Source organism: Canis aureus, chromosome 5 (assembly GCF_053574225.1).
Source record: "Canis aureus isolate CA01 chromosome 5, VMU_Caureus_v.1.0, whole genome shotgun sequence".
Taxonomy (NCBI): Eukaryota; Metazoa; Chordata; class Mammalia; order Carnivora; family Canidae; genus Canis; species Canis aureus.
In genome coordinates this window covers 45,117,034-45,135,360 of record NC_135615.1, presented here as the reverse complement: position 1 = coordinate 45,135,360, position 18,327 = coordinate 45,117,034, and the positions used below count along the sequence as shown (strand labels likewise).

The following is an 18,327-nucleotide window of genomic DNA, read 5'->3' as shown; positions in this document are numbered from 1 at the left end:
AAAGGCGGGGGGAGGGGGTTGGTTTGCAAACCAGCGCGGGGGGCGGGGGGGGGGGGAGGGGGGCGGCCGCCCCCGCTAGGCCGGGCTGTGCGGTCCCGCGGCGCCTCCGAGCGCCAGGCCCCACCCCGACGTCTCCACCGCGCGAGGCCCCCTCAGGCCGCACCGGCGAGGCGCCTCCCAGGGGTCGGCCCGAGGTCATGACCTCCCGTGACCTCCGCCCCCCGTCCCCCGCGGCCCTCTTCCGGGCGGGGCGGCAGCGGCCGGCAGGGGCTCCCTCCCGGCGGGGCGGCCGTGGGGGCGGCGGGGCCGCGGCGAGAGGAGCCGGGCGAGGGGGTGACTCCCGAGCGGGGGAGCGGCTCTGCCGGGGCCCGGGCTGCGCGCCGCGGATTCGCGGAGGCCGCAGCCGGTCGGTCGCGCGGGGCGATCGCGGGTGTCCTCGCTCGGGCTGACGCCGGTGACGCAGGAGCGCAGGCCTCGCCGCGCACCGGGCGTCGCTCCCCGCGCGGCCCCGGCCCTCCTGTGCGCGGCGCGGCTTCCTCAGTGGAGCGGGCAGGGCTCGGTGCCAGCGGGCTCCGCCGACCACTGAGGCTCGTTGGAGACGTCGAGGCAGGTCCTGTGCGTGTCCTGTAAGGTCCCCCGGGCCCCTGAGGGGACGACGACGGCGGCCAGGTGCCCATACTGGTGAGAGGGAGTGTGTCCACCTGGCCTTCAGAGATGGAGACGGCAGCTTTAGGAATTTGATCTGGTTGTGCGGAGCGTACATGTTGGCGGAGGGAGGCAGCACCGTCAGCCATGAAGAGATGGACGCGGGCCGCCAGTCAGGATTCAAACCAAAGTTTCTCCAAACCCAGTGTTAATGACCTTAACGTTTCCCAAAGCGTTCTTAAGTGGTTAGCCATTGATGTCAGGCCTTTGACTCTTTAAGTGTGATCTCTCTCTAGCCACTTGCCAGCATTTGACACCATTTTCTACTTCATTACCTGGCTCTACTCTTTTTTTTTTTTTTCTTAAGATTTTATTTATTTATTCATGAGACACAGAGAGAGAGAGGCAGAGGCACAGGCAGAGGGAGAAGCAGGGTCCTTGGGTGGAGTGTGATGCGAGACTTGATCCCGGGACCCCAGGATCACAACTTGAGCTGAAGGCAGACACTCAACTGCTGAGCCGGCCAGGTGCCCCACGTGGCTCTACTCTTATTGGGCGCTGCTGCCCGCGGCTCACTGCCTGTCATATACCCTACACCTTGCCTTCCTGTGCTGGGATGCACCTCGGCCGTAGTCCTCTCTCAGCCCTAACCTGTCTACACAGGTCCTTGTTAACTTCCTGCAGATAGATAGATGATAGATAGATGGACAGATAGAATTTTTTTTATAGTAAAAGGACCATCTTTATTTTTTAATAGATTTTATTTATTTGACACAGCATGCACAAGCAGGGGGAGTGGCAGGCAGAGGGAGAGGGAGAAGGCTCCCCACCAAGGAGAGAGCCCGATGTGGAGCCCAATGCGAGACTCCGTCCCAGGACCCTGGAGTTATGACTGGAGCCGAAGGCGGACACTTAACCAACTGAGCCACCCACGTGCTACAACGACTGTCTTACTTTTAATCAAGTTACAGAAAAAGGCCACACTGCTTTGGAAAGCACTTGTCGCAGCAGAAGACACAAGAGTGTTTTATAAGAGAATATTTCTAGAAGAAAACAGGCACCAAGCGTATCCCCGATTTTGCCTTCTGCTTGCCTTTGGTGGAAGGCTTCTCCATAACCTGGGTGGGGAGGCTACTTCACCCAGCTGACTGGGGATGTCATAGTGCCCCATGAGGCTGTCCAGGTGTCTGCTGAAGTCTGCCACTCTCTGCTTCTGGATTTTGGATGCTTTCTTCAGTAGTCTTTCCATTTGTTCCAGTTAAGGACACTAGAGGGAAGAGTGGATTGTCTTTCTGTTCCACCTAAAGAATAATAGTATAGGGGTGCCTAGATGGCTCAGCCAGTTAAGCATCTGCCTTCTGCTCAAGTCATGATCCCAGGGTCCTGGGATAGAGCCCCATGTAGGGCTCCTGTTCAGCGGGGAGTCGGATTCTCCCTCTCCCTCTGCCCCTCCTGCTCATGCTTCCTCTCTCTCTCAAATGAACAAATTTTTAAAATCTTAAATGAACAGTCTCTTTCTTTTGAAGTTTTCTTAAAGAGAGCCCCCCAAATTGCATTAGTTTTAGGCTCCACAAAACCTAAAACACCCCACCTAAGCTGGGATGGTGTTTCGTATGACAGCTTTAACAAACTATCACAAACTTGGAGGTGTAAACAACACAAATCTATGATCTTACAGTTGTATAGGTTTCAGAAGTTTACACTGGTCTCACTGGGCTAAAATCAGTGGCACAGAGGAACTCGTTCTGGAGGCTCTAGGGGAAAATCTATTTCCTTGCTTTTTCTAGCTTTCAGAGGCTGTCCACACTCCTTCACTTGTGATCCCTTCCTCTATTTTCAAAGCTAGTAACAGTGGTCAATTCCTTCTCACATCCACCACTCTGACATCCAGTAGCCACATCTCCCTGGTACTCTCCTGCCTCCTTCTCATTCATCTTTTTTTTTTAAGATTTATTTATTTAGGGGATCCCTGGGTGGCTCAGTGGTTTAGCGCCTGCCTTCGGCCCAGGGCCTGATTCTGGAGTCCCGGGATCGAGTCCCACATCCAGCTCCCTACATGGAGCCTGCTTCTCCCTCTGCCTGTGTCTCTGCCTTTCTCTCTCTGTGTCTCTCATGAATAAATAAATAAATCTTTAAAAAAAAAGATTTATTTATTTATTTTGAGAGAGAGAGAGAGAGTCATGTGTGCCTGACTGGGGTGAGGGAGGGGCAAAGGGAGACAATCTCAAGCAGACTCCCCACTGAGTGTGGAGCCTGACCTGGGGCTTGATCCCACGACCCTGAATTCATGACCTGAGCTTTTTAAAGATTTTATTTATATATTCACGAGAGAGGCAGAGACATAGGCAGAAGGAATAACAGGTTCCCTGTGGGGAGCCAGATGTGGGACTCGATCCCCATACCCTGGGATCATGCCCTAAGCCAAAGGCAGACGCTCAACCACTGAGCCACCCAGGCGTCTCAGCCCTTCCACTTTTAAGAGTCCTTGTGACTACACTGGACCAATGTAGATAATCCAGGATAATATCCCTGTTCATCTGCAGTCTTTTTTTTTTTTTTATATTTGAAATACAACTTTATTCTGGTTATAAATGAAAGAGAATGGAAATAACAATAACATGTGAGATTTCACCACAGGATATTGTGATGTGACAATAGTAGTCTTATATTTGAAACTCAGGAAGAAAACAGCTGCATTCCAAAACAGCTAAGTGTGTGGGTCCAAAAAATGTAGGTACTGTTTAAACTGCCACATTCACTCTGAAGCCGATTCATCTCCGTCCCAGAGATTAAGCGCATGTTCTGCTCAGCTGTATAATCAAGTGCCAAACACGCTGCACCACTGACATCGCAGGACCGTTGCCCGTAAGACGAGGCTCCTGATGCTGGGCTCCAGATGTACCTTCTCACAGGGCACCATCCTTCCCCAGGAGAGCAGTTGTCCAAGCAAGTCTAGATCATGCTCATACTGTGCTGCCAAAGCTAAGTCCACGACAACCTCTGGAGGGGCAAGAGCAGGCATGGCAACAGACTCTAAGCTTGGGCCTCCAGTTAGTTCTCCAGCAAGCCACAGGAAAGGCTTTCCATAGCTGTGGTTACTTTTGGCAGAAATGTCATGGTACTGAAGGTTCTTCTTTTGGTGGAAGACAATAGATTTTTGCCTTAACTTTTCTGTCCTTCATGTGCACTCTGTTGCCACACAGCACAATGGGGATGTTTTCACACACTGGTACCAAATCTCTATGCCACTTAGGCACATTCTTGTAAGTAACCCTGATGTTACATCAAACGTTATCATGGCACACTGAGCTTGGATGTCACAGCCATCTTTCCACCCACCAGATTTCTCCTGACCAGCCATACCCCATATATTGAACTTAATAGGTCCTCTTTTGGTATGAAACATAAGGGGATGGACCTCAACACCCAAGATGACTACATACTTCTCGAGTTCACCAGTCAGATGACATTTCATGAACATAGTTTTTCCAGTACCACCATCGCCAACCAATACAAGTTTGAACTGGACTTGGGATTCTCCTTGGGCAGCCATTGTGCTGTTGCTTCCAGAAGCATCTCTGGCCCACGTGACTGAGGGCTAGAAAAATGGCAGAGGCGCAACTCAGATGCTCCCGAATTGCAGTCTTATGCTATGTGAGATAACATAGCCACAGGTTTGTGGGATTAGAACATGGACATCTTTGGAAGCTGTTCTGTTCCTACCACAGAGAAGATAAGCCTGGACCGCTCTGCACCAGGCTTCTCCACATCCACACCTGCACCCACTCCCAAAGGAGGAAGCCATCAACAAAAGGGACAATAAGGAGGGACAATACCGCAGGGGACAAGGTAGGATGTATATGAAAGAGGAGGAGGAGAGTAGGAGAGGGGGAGAGAGCACTGAAGTGCTAGAGACAATAAGTCGCTGACTACCCCCTGTTCTTCCTCAGTATTGATCAAACACCTTTTCTGCTTGACAAACTTGAGATCAGGATCTGTCACTTGCCACTAGCAGAATCCTGATTAATGAAACAGTCATTTAGTGAGAGCCTACTATATGGCAAGACACTGTGTGAAACACTGCATGAGCAATTGCATTTTCTGCTCCTCAAAACCACACTGCAAAATATTAGTTTTTGCGTTTTAAAAATGAAGAACCTGGAATATCTGGGTGGCTCAGTTGGTTAAGCTTCTGACTCTTGGTTTTAGCTCAGGTCCTGATCTCAGTGTCCTGGGATCAAGCCCCACGGCAGGCTCCATGCTCAGCAGGGAGTCTGCTTGAGGACTCTCTCTCTCCCTCTCCTTCTGCCCCTCCCCTGATTGTGTTCTCTCTCTCTCTCTCTCTCTCTAATAAATAAATCTTTAAAAATAAATAAATAAATAAATAAATAAATAAATAAATAAATAAATAAAAATAAAAATGAAGAACCTAAGGCTTTATGAAGTACCTTGTCCCAGGTCAGGCTCTAAGGCTCTAACCTAAGTCTATCCAAAGGATTTAAGCAGAATTTATAGGCAGAATCAGGAGTTTTCCTTCTGTGGATCATCTACTTCTGGAAGTCACCCCTAACTTTCTGTTCAATGGTTCTCCACCCAGGAAGACAGGTTTTCTACTGGTGTTTTAACTGTTCCTAACTAGGTCCTGACTTAGACTAGAAGTCATCAAAATAGGAAACTAAGTCAGTCCCATTCATTTCTCTCCAAGATCAACCCCCCTCCAGATTTTGCTAGCTAGTCTCTCTCTCCAGTGACCCCTTTCTGAATTCCAAATCTGTATGACTAACTGCTTTCTAGACATTGCCATTTGAATGCTTCAAATTCAACATCTGAAGTAGACCCTCTTTTTCTCTCAAAATACACTCTTCCTTCTCAATTTATTTTCTTTTTTTTTTTTTTAAAGATTTTCTATTTTTAGACCTGATGTGGGGTTTGAATCCACCATCCCAAGATCAAGGATCGCATGCTCTTCCAACTGAGCCAGCCAGGCACCACTCTCAGTTTCTTAACGGATGACACAACCACCTAAGCCAAGCACAGAGCGATATCCTTGACCTCTTGATTCTCTTACTAACAAAATCCTAGCGACTCTCTCTCCTTAACACCTCAATTTCATTCCTACTGCAATTGTCTTAGTTCACTTCTTTTCCATTCTTTGCCAGTATTATTCCAACACTCTGAACTGTCTCCCTATTTCTCATTGCACCCTCTTCCTAGCTTTTCTTTACACTGTGGCCAAAGTGATCTTTCTAAAATATATGTATCTGCTCATATGACCTCTCTTCAGTAATTCCTCACTGCCTCCAGGACAACATCGCAGATATTTTCATTGTCAAGATTTCCGTCTGCTACAGTGGCCTTTACCCATTCCTCCACACACATTCCTCTAATACTGCTCACACACTAGCTCTTGCATTGAAACACCCTTTCCTCCACCATCCAGCTAACATTTCTCAAAATAAGAAGGAGAAATTTACATATTTGCAGGGAATTTTCTGAAATGCCTTTATGCAGATCACAGTAATATCTTGGTTTTATCTTTGCTCTCCTCTCCCCTATTTATGTTCCCAGAGTCCAGGACAGTGGCTGATATATATTAAATTCTCCATAAATACTTGTTGAAGTAACAAAACAAAATATTTAAATAATAGAAGAGTAGTCATATTATAAATTGGGTATGCTTCTCCCCTAGAGTTTTCCCCTAGACAAACAATTTTAATTCTTCCAACCTTTCCTTTTAATCACTTTAGTGAACATCCACAAAAAAGGGGAAAAAATACACTCCAGCTTCTTCACAATGAATTGAACTTGGACTGGGTATTCCTAAACCAAGTATTTCACTCCTGGTTCTTTTCACTCCTGATTCTTTCCACTGCACTGATCATCAGGGTGATTGAATGATCTAGAAATATTTTTAACAACTTTAGTAGTAAAAGGAACTCAATACACCTTATGTCATGTCATCACATTTGCCGAACTCCTTAATAATAACTGGGGAAAACACCAACATTTTCTATTTATCTAAGAGTTGCCTGTGAGTAGGGTCACCCTTGCTCTTTTGGATCGAAATGTGCAAACCTACAGATTCACAAAGTAAAAAACTCATCTATTTTGGAAGAGACAGTAACAAGAAAAAATACAAAATGAAGATACAAAAATATTCTGGACATACATAATACGAAATAAATGTCTCACTCAAAAGAAATGAAGATCCAAAAAGAGGTTAAATAGTGAAGAATTAAATCAAAGCCCAAAGGTAGCATAAGAATGCTACAGGAAAGAGAAAGAAAGAAAGAAAAGAAAGAAGAAAGAAGAAAGAAAGAAAGAAAAGAAAAGAAAGAAAGAAAGAAAGAAAGAAAGAAAGAAAGAAAGAAAGAAAGAAAGAAAGAAAGAAAAAGAAAGAAAGAAAGAAAGAAAGAAAGAAAGAAAGAAAGAAAGAAAGAAAGAAAGAAAGAAAGAAAAGGACTCAAATATACAACTCACCTCTCTCATCAGAAGACTAACTGCAACAATGTGAACCACTCAATTTTTCTTGGCCACAGGAGAATAAGAAATGGTGGAGTATAGTAGATTAGTCAACTGAATAACTGTAGTGAGAAACCATTTAGTAACAAATATTGACATTTCAACCTATATTAACATGAAATGCAAGTGGGTATAGAAGATATCCAAATAACTTATTTGACTTATGCAAGATAATTTGGAGTGGAAGAAAAGACTAATTAATACCTAGAAATAGCAACCTAAACTCAAACTGGGCTCAAGATTTAAAAAATACTACTACTGCTAATAATAATACATGCAGTATTTTTCTACATTGCTTTGCAATATTGTGCCACCTGAGGGCACTAAAGGCTTAAAAATATTTTCACCACGTTCGCCACTGAAATAAAGTTGTTCAAATTCTTTTCAATGAACATTTGTTGAGCATTGTTCATTTTTTTAAGAACAAAGAGACGAAAAAAAAAAGAACAAAGAGACATGATGATACAAACACAAATAAAATATGATCAGTAGCCTTAGTGAATGAGTGGGAGTGGCCTTAGTGCTGGCTGCAGAGGAGAATGTCATGCTCCATATTAAATACTGTCATTTGCCAGGCTGGGCCCATAATTAGTGTCATTTGATATGAGTATATTCAATCTATCCTAGACATTGCTTCTCTAACTAGGGCCCAGATTCCCGAGAGTCTCTGAAACTCTTAGAGGATTGGTTCAGTTCACACTACTTTCATTATAATACCAACATGTTTCTGCTTTTGTCACTTTTTTTCTGAGGCATCTGTAGTGTTTTCCAGAGACTTCATGATGTGATAATGTTATTGCTCTGCTAATGAAATATGCTTGTATATCGTGTTTTTTTTTTAAGAAATTTCTAAGGTAGCAAGGTGATTCACTCCCTCATTGGTGCAGGTGCGGGGGTGGAGGGGGGGCCTCCCCAGCTGGAGTGTGGTCAAGAGAGTGTGCAACATCCTTGAATCCGTGCGCGAGATCTTCTGTGCCCCTAGGAACTCTGGCTCACCCCATGGCAGATTCCCAGTGCCTCTTGGGCCCTGCATCTGCCCTCCCCACCACCAGCCTGCACCAACTTTTCACACCCCTAAAGGCAATTCTCCTGTTTGCTGAGATTACATGGTGGCTGGTGATTCGGATCTGCTTCAGCACCTCCACACCAGGATACTCCTCCCTGACAGTGGATGAGATGATCCTTGCTGGGGTTTTTTGCAATCTATATGTGTGACTTGCACACCAAGATGCAGATCATCACTGGCCTTGGAGTGATTTCTTCCACACCCTCATCGCGGCCATCCTCTATCCAATGACCTCCTTGTTGTCCTTCTTGAGAGAGGAAACCACTCCTAAATCATTGCAGGGTTACTGGGCCTAATCCCTATGTGCCTCTTTGGTATAATGTCTATGCCTCACCTACCCTGTGACAGTAAGGACATACAGCAGCCCCACTGACTCAGTGGATGGCCCAGTGTAGGTGAGCTCCCTTCATTTCTCTCTGCAGCCTGCAAAAAACACTTTCATCGAAATAACTCCTCCTTGTCCCTACAACACTCCCAAGCCAACTCCCAGCCTCTTACTGAAGTAAAAGTGCCTTTATGGAGAGACTGTCTTCCCACCTGCCTCCTGGTTTGGCCATTTTTATGGGTATGCCTCTGCACCCCACCCTTCCTTCTGCAGTATCCAAAAGGAGACACCTGTTCTGCCTAAACTATGCGTCAAGTTAAGCCACAAAATTAAGGAAGAGGGAGCCTCATCAGATTTCAGATTCGAGGACCCAGGTTGTAACCCACACCACAGGTGGTTCTGTGGAGGGATAAATAAACAGGTTAGAACATATCAGAATGAACAAATTAGTCCTTCGGTCAAAACAAAAATTCTAAGGTAGCTGCTTCAGACTATACATTTTGTGCATTTTCAAAGATTAACTCTGTTCTCTGTATTCTTACTGGGCTCTTGGTGGCTATCTTCAGTTAAACTTGCTATGGTTTCTGCACAGTATCCAGTAAATCATGCTTTTGGAACCCACAAGTTTTTCTTACACCTCTGTGGAAACATTACTAAGTACACGCTGAGATCTTGATTCATGATATTTTTTAATTCTTAAAAACTTTTTCTAGATTTTTTGTATCTGAAGTATTATTTTGTAACTTAATATTTCTTGCTAAAATTCACTATGTATTTTTCTTATGTTTAAGGGGAGTTGGCTTAACCTAGGGAGATCAAAAAACTGATTTTCAACAGTTCAGAGCTACACTGCACATAAAGATGTTGAAAGTAATGAACTCATGGAAGGAAGGAATCTACTCCAAAAAAACTGCAAAAAGCTATACATAAAGTTTAATGAAAACATCTTCCTCTCGGCTTTATGGATGTTTTTAACTTGCTGTGTCTTATTCAGTAGAACTCTTTCAAATAGTTTCACCATGTTACTTAAATGGTAGCATCAGTTTGAGCCCCAAGAGTAAAGAAAAAGTTTAAAGAAAAAGGAATGGAATACTGTACTCCTGGTTAAATAGTGGGCCCAAAATTCATGACTACCCTGAACCTGAGGATGTCACTTTATGGAAATAAGGTCTTTGCAGATGTAATCAGCTAAGATGGGTCATACTAGATTAAGCCCTAATCCAAGGACTAGTATCCTCATAAGAAGAGAAAGCAGGAACAAACAGACACACACAGGGAAAGCAGCCATGTGAAGATGGAGGCAGGGATTAGAGTTATGTTGCCACAAACCAAGTGATGCTAAAGATTGTCAGAAGCCACCCAAAGCTAGGAAAAGTGAAGGAAACCTCTTCCCCCAGAGACTTCAGAGAGGGTATGGCCCTGCCAACACCTTGATTTCACACTCCTAGGCTCCAGAACTGTGAGATAACAAAATTTATATTGTTTAAAGCATATATTTTAAACATCAAAGTCATGAGCTCTTTAAAAGCCAAAAATTGTTTGTACCCTGCTTTTCCAAACCCAAAATATAAAAGCCACTGAAACATCAAACAAATCTTTTGTATTGCACTGACTGGGAAAAAAACACTTATCGACTGAGAGGCTAATTTAAATCCCTGGTACAACTGACACTGCTGAATACAGGAAGACTCAGTATAGAAGTCCCAGGAGTGCCATTTTCCAATGATATGGATATTGATATTATCCATGATAATGATATTCATCAAGCAAAAATTTTAATTGTACTGTGAAGATTCAGTTAATAGCCCATCTTCAAAACTGTACTTGCCTTACAAAAGGCTGCATCTATAGATGTGCTGAACTTAACTATTTTGCTTATATTCACCTCGTACTTAGTGCCAATCCATTATCAAAGAATATCTTCTTTTACGTGAATACTTGCCAACACAAGTGATGCTGAGGTAGTCAAAGCAATGACTAACTTTTTGAATCACAGAGTTTATACTGCAACAATTATGTTGAATATTTGCACTGATAGTACAAAAGAAATGAGTAAATTGCTGGTACGTCACTTTGAATCGAGGTGGTGACACCGAACAGTATCAGTAATCATTTTATTTTTTAACTCCCAGATATTAACAGTAAGGGAGGAGGGAATAACAGCTTCACTTAAGAATGTTCTGCTAAAACAGTAAAAGTTGCTGATTTTGCTAGATTTCAACCCTGGAGTACATATCTTTTTAATATTCTCTGTGATGCAATGTGACGTATACCTAAGGCTAAGTGTACCAGGTCATGTTACTCACATTTTGCTACCAGAAAGTATAAGGCAAGTAAATTACACAAAACATTTAAGTGAGAGTAGCTTACATTATTTATGACTTTGAGATGAGTTACAATGAAAAATAATTAAAATTTTAAAAATATGAGCTAACAAACTTAATTTACTTAAGACCATACAATCTAAGTCAAAGGGACCATTACAGTCATCTAGGGCAAGATTCTCCCAAATGAAAGAAGTCCTTCACAGTATCTATGAAAACTGGTCACCAAGCTCTTGCTTGAATACTGACTGCCACTGCTCATTCTCTCACAAGCAAACTATTTCATAAGAACTCTAGTAAAAAGATTTCTCATTCAGTGACTGAACTCTGCATCCCTCCAACATCCTTGGATTGGCCCTAGTTGTTTCATTAAGCAGAAAGCACATTGACTTAGGAAGTTAGAAGACCTCATTCAAGTACCAATCAGTGCACTCATGTATTCACAGGAAGACTTTAGGGGAGATTATGAACCTTCTTGAGTTTCACCTTGTACAAATGGGGAATACTCATACTTTCCACTGCACCCAGCAAATGGTTAAGGTTCAATGTTTAAAACTTCTTGGTAAACATGTTTATCCATGAAATACCCATTTAGAAAATTATCCTGCTAGAGTTCTTTCCATTGAGATACACAGAAAAAAAATTAAGTTGATATTTCTGAGTGGACTGTGTGCCAAGTTCTCATAAAGGCCTTACATGTATTTTTTTGAGACAGCTCCAAATAATATCCCATCTTATACTTCAGTAAATTGAGGCACATACAAGTCAGATCATTCAACCAACACACAAAAACTACCCAATTAATCTCTTTTCCTAATAATACTTTAAATACTTGAAGACAACTTTGCTACCTGCTCTCTACTGGCCTTATCTTTTGGGCACCCTTGCACAAAAAATCTATTGCTCAGAATAGCCTGGCCAGGAAGCTGGCTCAGAATCCTGTAGTCAAAAGCAATTGATCAGTGGACCTTCTGAGACTCAAGAATGCCTATGCTACTCAGGTACAGCAAGGCAAACACTCATGAACAGCCACCCAGCCTGGAATGAAAGACATTCCAGAAGAATCCAACCTCTCTTCATAATTATCCCCAAGTCAAAAAGAACAGCTTGAAAATTTGTCAGTTAGCAGCTGCAATTTCAGAACTTTTGTCTACCAAATCCAAAGCTAAAACTCAAGGCAAACAACCAATATTACTCTCAAATGTTTTCACTAAAGTCACATCTTAGTAAAGAAAGAAATGTGATTTTTATTTTTCTGACAGACACATTGGAACTGGACCATCCAAAAGACTAATATTCCTTTCAGAGTAATATTGGTAGGCTTTGCATCACAAACATGCAGGACAGAGCTAGGCACTGAGAAAGCAGGTGCTCAGTGTGTGAATGATTTTGGTGATGCTGCCATTGCTTAAAGCATTTTTAGAATACTTTTGGTTAAGTTCTCCTAAATCAAGTTATATGTTTAACTATCTTTGATAGTAGCTCTCCTTAGCCTTACAGGTCACTATTTAACAAGTGGAATTCCTTCTTTCTCCCAGTTGTGAAATAAACCATAGAAAAGTGCATAAACCATGAAGACTTTGAATACATTTTAAGTGTAAATTCAGTATATTTTTAGAAATGTCAAAAGCATTGTTCAAAGAGAGGTTTTTGAAAAAAATTTTTTTTCAGGTATTCTGAATTGTGCCTAGCTATCTATTCAAAGAATTCAAGATTTAGCCTCCCTGGACTTAGTTATATCGATACACATATATGGGTTAAGGAGATCATGTTTCTTGAGCCAAGGCCACATCTTTCTATCTTTGGATTTCCTCATTCACTAACATTACATTATGTTTATGGTAATTCCCCAAAATCATTCAATTATTTTTTAGTAAACTTTCAGATTTACTTTGGACACAGAGGGGAGAAAAAGGCTTATTATTAAGAACAAAATTACTTCTTAGAACTTCATTTTTCAAAAAAAAAAATACTTCATTTTTTTTTTTAATTTTATTTATTTATTCATGAGAGACACAGAGCACGAGAGGGAGAGCAGAGACACAGGCAGAGGGAGAAGTAGGCTCCATGCAGGGAGCCAGACATGGGACTTGATCCCGGGTCTCCAGGATCATGCCCTGGGCCGAAGGCAGCGCTAAACTGCTGAGCCACCCGGGCTGCCCAGAACTTCATTTTTCTGAAGTCACTATGGACTTCATCAACTTTCCCCTGACATGCCTGGAGCAGTTTGCCTCTTTCATTGCTAACATGTATTCCTCTACCTAGACAATTCTTTACCTAAAGTCACACCTGGAATGTGGCATTCACAAGTTAACCCTTCAAACTGTCCTGCAGGGTTTTTTTGTTTGTTTTTTGTTTTTTTCTTTTAGTAAGCTCTATACCCATTGTGGGGCTCGAACTCATGACCCCAAGATGAAGTTACATGCTCCTTTGAGCCAGCCAGGCTCCCTGTCCTTGCACAGTTTTAAGCAATCACATACACGGACCATCATGTTAAGGGATTTTTAAAGCTAACCAGAAGGAACACTGTGTCTGATGGCTCAATTTTAGTGTGTTTGATGGTTCCTCACTGCTTGCAGGGTGAAATCAAAGTTTGGTCAACACAGTAAACAAGGGTCTTTGTGATCTGGTCCCTGCAGCCTAACCTCCATCTCCTGTACTTCTACTGAACTATTTATGGTTTCCTGAACCCGTTTGGCTGTAGCATGCCCTTGCACAAACCAATTCTTTTGCCTAAAATTTCCCTCTGCTCTTTGTGCCTTAGTAAACTGTTATCCATTCGTTGAAACCAAGCTATGACATCCTCTGGAAAGCCTTCCCTGAACCCTCTGACTTTACCCTATACTAACCCTATATGCCACACATACTTGAAAACTCATTTGCAATGTTTTTCCTACAAGGCTGTAATCAACTTCAGCCAGGGGTTATCTTTATTCTTCAAACTAATCAGCAGAGTCTGGCCTACTAGGCTCTCATTTTAGTCAGCTTATGATTTAAATTGAGAAGTTGCAGATTCAAGAAATATTTACTATTAAGACATTGACATTAGATTGTAAACTAGGGGTACCTGGGTGGCTCAATCAGTGAAGTGTCTGTCTGCCTTCGGCTCGGGTCATGATCCCGGGGTCCTGGGATGGAGCCCCACATTGGACTTTCTGCTCAGCAGGGAACCTACTTCTCCCGCTCCCTCTGCTATTCACCCCACATGTGCTCTCTGTCGGATGAATAGATAAGATCTTAAAATGTAAACTAGTGTAGGCTTCATATGTACACTTACTCTTCAATCAGAACTGTTCTTACTCAGGTTGGATAGAGCAAGCGATTTGAACTTCATTTCGTTAGAAGCTGTTTAGCCCTGCCTCTCACTAGGTATGGTGGGGTTGAGTCCTTTTTTTATTTTTTATTTTTTTGGGGGGTTGAGTCCTTAATGCAACGTGTTAGTCTATGGGTTTACTGACCATGTGGCACCTCTGGTGTGGCTTAACCTCATCACCAGCTTGCAGCCTCACTAAAGCTGAGTTAAGTGTTTCTGATATCTAGTTCCTCAGTTCAGATTTGACATACTGATTCTACCTCTTGCCTATCAGACTTGCCATCTTTCCCTCACCTCCACTCCAGAAATTATTTCAGTACTGTCTTCTCTGTGCCTAGTTGTTAGCCTGAAGCATGCACTACTGAAGACTTAACTTCACCACCTGTTGCTATTACCTGAGCTATTACCTGGGCCTTGTCTTACTGGTACCCATTAGACTTCAATTCAAATGCAGGCACTGAAATTCTGATGTGAACGTGATGCCTTGGAATAGCAACTTGCAATAACAAACCTTGGACCCTCACTTATTTCAAAGCTCTTGTTCCATTTTATGTCCTATTGCTGGTAGAGACACTTTTGGGGAGCATCTGAGTGGCTCAGTGGTTGAGCATCTGCCTTTGGCTCAGGTTTGATCCAGGGGTCCTGGGATCAAATACTACATCAGGTTCCCTACTGGGAATCTGCCTCTCCCTCTATGTCTCTCATGAATAAATAAAATCTTTTAAAAGATCACATACTCTTTACCAAATACTTCTCTATTACTTCAGAGAAAAGCTCTAGTTTCCACCAAAGGCCATCTTTCTTTAGAATCGTCCATAATATCACAGGCACAATCCAAATGAAGAACTTTTTAACTTTCTAAAATGTATAGTTGAGAATGCTGGCAGAGTAACAAGTCAGGAAAGAAATACTCTTAGGGGACAAAAGGAAACTAGGGCTGCCCTTTCAAAAGTGTCCCCATGATTTACTAGTATCTGTACTGCAGTGATAAATTTGCACTTCTTTCAGGGTGATTCGGGATGCAATATATTTTATCCTGTGTGGACATAATACTACAACCATGTTTGACTAAAAGGGGCAAAATCAATTTCTTACAAGTTAAGCAATTTCTAAGACTAAATGATCACCCTGGTAATACTGTATATATCAAAAAACACATCTCTTTCACTTTAAAGTTGTTAAAGATTTGGTCCTTAATATCTAGAAGCTATCAGCAAACTACTATCTCCAGCTGGGCAGTTTTACTGCAGAAGACTTCTCAATTAATTTATGTATGGTCTATGGCAGATTTCATGCTACAGTGGCAGAACGGATGCAAAAGATTATATTGTCTAAAATACTTAGTATCTATCCTTGACAGAAAGTTTGACAACATCCAACTCAGAAAAAAATCTCCCAAAATGAAACATCGCACATCTTAAAAGGTGGCACAAAACCTCTATGCCTCTATTTGGTCATGAGAAACAGTCTCTAGTCTCCTTACTTCTCAACGCACGGGTTTTATCTATTCTGCATAATGACTAACTCTAAACTCATTTCATGAAAATAGTAAAAATTGCTTAATACTGTCAGAGCATTACATCCAAAAATAAGGGGGAAAATTTCCAAATATTTTTCCACCTCTGGAGATTAAGGAGTACATTTGTTATAAGGAGCACTGAGTAATGTACAGTTCAACCACTATATTGTACAACTCAAACTACACTGTTACGTTTTAATAAAACTTAAAAAGTGGAAAAAACTTTTTCACCTCACCAAATGAACTTCTTAGAAAATAACTACACTCTACCTATTAACAGTATTCAGACTAACTGAAATTTCAGTCTATTGCTAGTTTGCGCTTTTCTCAATCATTAAAGAAACCATGTTAAAATGGAATTAAGGCTATGAGGACAAAAGTATATTCCCCAATGAAAAAGGCATTCATATCTAAATAAAAACGCCATCATGGAATCATAAGCCTCTTATGCTGAAGTTGACACCTATGAATTACTTTTCAAATCATGTCACCGAGACTCACTGAGCTTGTTCTCATGATAGAGTGTCCATATAAGGGTAAGAAGCCAAAAAAAGGTTCTCTCTCATCACAACTCACCAGCCCATTATCTGTTATCTTTAGCATCCCAGAAAAAGGGAAAAAAAAATATTGAAAAGAAATGGAGTCAAACTCCGGCTTAGAACTGTTATTTCCATAAATAGTATCACGAAAAGATGGAACTGTTGGATCCAACTCTATTTTTGAAGATTTGAAGCACTGAAGCCTATCTTTATAATTAGTTCACGAGGACATGATTTACCATTAAGGTGCAATGATTACATTTCAGAAAACTGGTAAACCTCTAAGATTAAATCAGATTATCAAGCTTAGTTCATAGCTGAACATAATACCAAAAAAAAAAAAAAAAAAAAAACGAAGCAGAGATTGAAACAGCTCAATCTTAATTCATTGAGAACTCAACCAGATGTTTATCATATACACCTATTTGGAATAGGATCAACCTGCTTTCTCTAACATGTAATTTTAAAAACACACTACATGCTCCTTAGAGCTTTCTGTTGAATAACATGGTGTTAAGCAGAAAAAAAAAAAAAAGCTCAAATATTTATGCAGCTGCTACTGTGCACTCATGATTTCATTCTCACAGTAACTCTTTAGGATACGAACATCTAGAAGCATTAAGTATCTGGATTAAAGTCACAGCTCATGGGCAGCCCCAGTGGCACAGCGGTTTAGCACCACCTGCAGCCTGGGGTGTGATCCTGGAGAGCCTGGATCGAATCCCATGTCAGGTCAGGCTTCCTGTATGGAGTCCGCTTCTCCCTCTGTGTCTCTGCCCCTCTCTGTCTCTATGAATAAATAAAATCTTAAAAAAAAAAAAAAAAAAAGTCACAGCTCATAAAGGGCAAAGCCAGTTCTCAAATCACCATTTTTTTTTTTAAGCTTTCCAGTGAAACCAATGTGCAGACAAGTTTGGGAACCACGACTCTTATGCATACAAAGAGTAAGGACCCTGTTGCATTAAACATGAAAAGTGTTCTTCCCAAACATCTCATGATTTAACACACTATAAACCTCAATCATTGTGCCAGATTAAGTTTCCACAAAACAAATACTACCTAAAAGTAAGTGGAGTAAACTTACAGGATAAATTAAACATCATCAAGGGATTAACTGCACAATTTAGGTCTCTTAGGTAAACAAGAAAAACTCAGTTACAAAAAAGTAATACTGAATTACACATTTCCAAGCTCTGCAATTTTTCAGGTCCGTGTCCCAAAGTGCTCATATTCTATACAACCACTACTTTTGTTGGAGCACCAAAACTGTCTATAGTTCTAGCATGCTGCCCTTAGGCAAGGAAATAACATTAACTAGCAAAATAGAATAAGCAAAGCTTCTTTGCAATACTTGGGAAGGCTCTGGGGGGTTTTCTAGTGTTTGAAATACCCTGCCCACTCTACCCACCATTACCAGGTGGCCACTATAACCTCCAGAAACATGAACTGTTCAAAAGACAAAGACATAATACCCAGCTCTCAATCAGTGATATCCTATTACTTAAAAGTCCTAGGAATATATTCCTAAATTTATCATGTAACCCAAAATAAAAATTCTCACTTGAAAAATTTCAAAAGGGTGTGCCTTTTCTAAATCCAGATACTTACATTCTAATAAAAGCACTATTTAATAAAACATCTTTTATAAAGTCATGAGTAGGAGATTATGGAGCATCCAAGTAGAATGTGATCTCAGGTTAACGATTTGGGAGGGAGGGTCAAAAGTCATTTATGAGACATCCCTAATAAGTCCAAAATATGTTTGCATAACCATATTCTAACAACAATACATAATAAACACTAGTAAACTGAACTTAAGGTATGTGTTTATAGGAACCAGGCCCTTGAAGACATTGAATTTTTAAGGGTTAATATAAATCTGATGTTATCAAATCAATCTGATTATTTTTAGGTTTACACTTCTACATTTATTTCAACTTTAATAGAAATAGATTTATGGAAATATAAATAATTCTAATCCTTATCTTAATATAAAGCAAATAAGATACAATTTTTGAAATGTTATTTTAAACCCATTACCATAAGATTTTTGCTCATTAATTACATTTCATAC

The 18,327-nt window shown here is 41.4% G+C and overlaps 1 long non-coding RNA gene and 1 pseudogene across 1 annotated transcript; one reads left to right on the top strand and one right to left on the bottom strand.

Moving 5' to 3' along the window:
* Positions 1-534: 534 nt before the first annotated feature.
* Positions 535-9,503, top strand: LOC144314113 (uncharacterized). Its single transcript, XR_013379787.1, has 2 exons — positions 535-681; positions 6,393-9,503. It is a non-coding gene; the product is annotated as an uncharacterized LOC144314113 (long non-coding RNA).
* Positions 3,329-4,964, bottom strand: LOC144314112 (GTP-binding nuclear protein Ran-like; annotated as a pseudogene).
* Positions 9,504-18,327: the final 8,824 nt, after the last annotated feature.